The sequence below is a fragment of the Corvus kubaryi genome, unplaced genomic scaffold (genome assembly GCF_017639235.1).
Source record: "Corvus kubaryi isolate FWS band 111438036 unplaced genomic scaffold, C.kubaryi_AGA036_p1.0 37308, whole genome shotgun sequence".
NCBI classification, from domain to species: Eukaryota; Metazoa; Chordata; class Aves; order Passeriformes; family Corvidae; genus Corvus; species Corvus kubaryi.
The window spans coordinates 5,179,371-5,182,512 of record NW_024581096.1 but is presented as its reverse complement, the minus strand read 5'-3'; the positions used below and the strand labels follow the sequence as shown (position 1 = coordinate 5,182,512).

The following is a 3,142-nucleotide window of genomic DNA, read 5'->3' as shown; positions in this document are numbered from 1 at the left end:
TGTATACAGACATGACACACTAGATAAAGATATATTATTATAAACCTAATTTTTCGTTCTACATCTTCAAAATAAGTGCACAGTTTAGATCTGCAGTTGCTATGACTTCATGTGAAAAGACAGAAAAGACCTCACAACCATCCTGTCTATGAAAATTCACAGGGGCAAAAGATACATTTTAATAGGTTATGAGACCTGGGCTATACTGAAATGCTATGCCTAAGGATCCCAGCTTTCCTGCATTCTAACTCACTTTATCCTATTTTTGAGACAAGTGCTTTTAAATGCTTCATCAGAGTCATGTGATTCTATTTTGCTGTAAGCTTCCTTTACTCACACATCCTCCAAGCTAATTGCATTTTACCTCTGACAAAAGATGCTGCACATCACTTCCTTCCTACCTGGGGGTTTAGTCCAAAACCTTCCAAGGGAGCAGCATTCTCAACTCTCACCCAGAGAGGACACAAAGCAGTGCAGTAAGACTGAAAGGAAAGAGGCTCCTGCTGCCAAGGGTCACAGGGCATTGCCTAGCAGGAAACAGACACTCTGCCTGTGACATCCTGCAGGATTTACTTGGCAGGTGGGGAGGCTGAGAGCCCACACTGCATTGGTGGAAGTGTAGGGACAAGTTTCCTCAAACAAATGTGTTCCACGACAGTCATGGGTACTTACCGTGCCCTAAGTCTACAGTTATATCCACCCTCCCCTAAAGCATCAAGGTATAAAGATGTGTTCTGAAATTAGCCAGCTAACAAATTTGGTCTGGAGAGCATGTTGCAATTACTCTCTGCTTTTCTTCCTTCATATATTTAAAGTGTTCTTTGCAGAAGAAGCAGTGAGTTTAATTTTTTATGCAGGTTGATTACAGAACATGTATGAATAAAAGTCAATACATGGACGAGTGGGATTGGAACATGAATGTCTTATTTATTTATGAGAACCCTTGTACACTGTGTAGATTACAGATAGACAATACCGGCTGACAGTGAGATAACTGGGAGGCTGAGATTTGTCATCCATATCAAAGCAGGCTTTTGCTATCTAAGTATCTCTTTTATCTGGTCATGCCATGGGTAAAGGATGTGGTGATCTGGTCTCTTGAGATGGCGAAGCTGTTGCTTGCTTCATAAGTAGTAAAATCACAGAATCATAAAGGCTGGAAAAGATCTTTAAGGTCATCAAATCCAACTGTCAACAAGCACCATCACCATGTTCACCATTAAACCATGTCCTCGAGTGCCATATCCACATGTTTTATGAACAATTCTAGGGACGATGACTCCACCACTTCCCTGAGAAGTCTTTTTTCAATGCCTTACAAACCTTTCTGTGAAAAAAAAATTCCCTAATATCTAATTTAAACCTCCCCTTTTGCATCTTAAGGCCACTTCCTTTTTTTCCCTCTCACTTGTTACCTGAGAGAAGAGACTGACCTTCACCTGGTCACAACCTCCGTTTGGGCAGTTGTAGAGGGTGATAAGGTCACTTCTGAGTGTCCTTTTCTCCAAGCTAGAGAACCTCAGCTCCTTCAGCCCCTCCTCATAGGACTTGTTCTCCAGGTCCTTCGCTTCTTCTGTTTGTGGCTCTCCAAACTGTTGCTACTGAATTGCTAGTGTGGCTGTAGGAGATGAAAATCTTTGGAAATGGGAACTTCATGAAGTGCAGAGAAACACCTTAAAAGACAGAAGGGAAAGTTAAGAAAACATTGTCATGAGATGCCCCACAAGAATGCTCAGCCCTCACATTGTGCTGTCGCATGCACACATCCTGAGATAAAACATAGTTGAGGATTCAGAGAAATACTATATCCCTGTTGTAGATTCCCTCCACCAAGATTTAAGGACTGCTTTAATTTCTTACAGGGAGATTTGAAGACAACTAGTATTTTTTTTGTTCAAACGTCTCTTTGAAAGGCTGAGAGGAGGGATGGTAAAGAGGGAATGTTAGAAATATTCAAAAGCAGGCAGCACACTTGGATGCTGGACACACAGCCCATACCATTATTAGAATATCCTGCTGAGGCAAAACACAGCAATAAATGAAGTCCTGAAAAGTAATAGAATATGATGCTTTCTGAGCAGCTTCAGCGACTTAAAAGAGGTAAAGTAGCCATTTTTAGTAGTGAACAGTTTTACTTCATCCTTAACTAATAGAAATTGGGATAAATCTATTGACTTCAAAAAAACTAAATCCATTTGCACTGGCTTAAAATATAGTTTATTGATATTTTTCTCTTTTGTCTGAACAAAAGTAATTTTCACTGAAGGAGACTAGTTGATTTTTAGCATAATTGCCATAAGAAAACAATGTAAACCTGGTTAATGTCTTCATAAAACCACTTTGAAAAGTCCATTTCTCACGGAGTTTAAGATTTTTCAGAGCTTTACCATCTGATTTCATTGGTGTTGCAATGCAACAACAGCTGTGAATTTAGTTGGTCAAAGCGAGTGTCTATTTTAATGAGTAAGTTTTTTATTTCATTTTTCCAGAAAGCAAGGCCCTATCCTAAAAATTAAAATTGCTGTTTCTTAGGTTTTGTTTTGTTCCAACCTAACAGGAAAGACGAAAAGCAAGAGAATAGTAATACTGGCTGTTAATGGAAAGTAGAAACTGAAAGAGTTCTTTCCATTCTACCACATGTTATTGTTCAGTCTTGAAAATTTAGGATTCTAGTGTTGGAAATGGTACAGAAAATAATTAGAATCAACACCGTATTTTACAATACCTCAGTGCCAGTGCAAGTTGCCAGTAATTGTCACTGTGCAGATTCTTATATTGTGGCACAGTTCAGGATCTCAGAACTCATGTTTAAAAATTGGCACATCAACAAATAGAACAGAAATATGAGCTACTCCATGGTGTCCAGACAGAAACACTATATTCCTTTGGAAGGAACTTTTTAATAATGAGAAAGGAACTGAGCCATTATACTAAATAAACAATCACTAATGAATTTCCAGAATGAGGATGAGTTTGATTAAAAAGATTTTTTTTAAAGACACAGAAATTCTTAGTGATCTCTTGCAGACCGGTACTTTGTTGTTAATTTCTCCTTTTGAGACTGCGGGGGGGGGGGGGGGGGGGGCAAGCAATAGACACAAATGCTAAAAGGCCCCACCAGCCAGGCAATTCAGGGGTTTGG

The 3,142-nt window shown here is 39.2% G+C and overlaps 1 long non-coding RNA gene across 1 annotated transcript in view; it reads right to left on the bottom strand.

The window, feature by feature from the left end:
- Positions 1 to 898: 898 nt before the first annotated feature.
- The window catches only part of LOC121664762, a 21,404-nt gene continuing 19,160 nt past the window's right edge, over positions 899 to 3,142 (bottom strand). The window contains exon 4 of the long non-coding RNA XR_006016112.1: positions 899 to 1,673. This is a non-coding gene — a long non-coding RNA (uncharacterized LOC121664762). The remainder of the gene's footprint in view (positions 1,674 to 3,142) is intronic.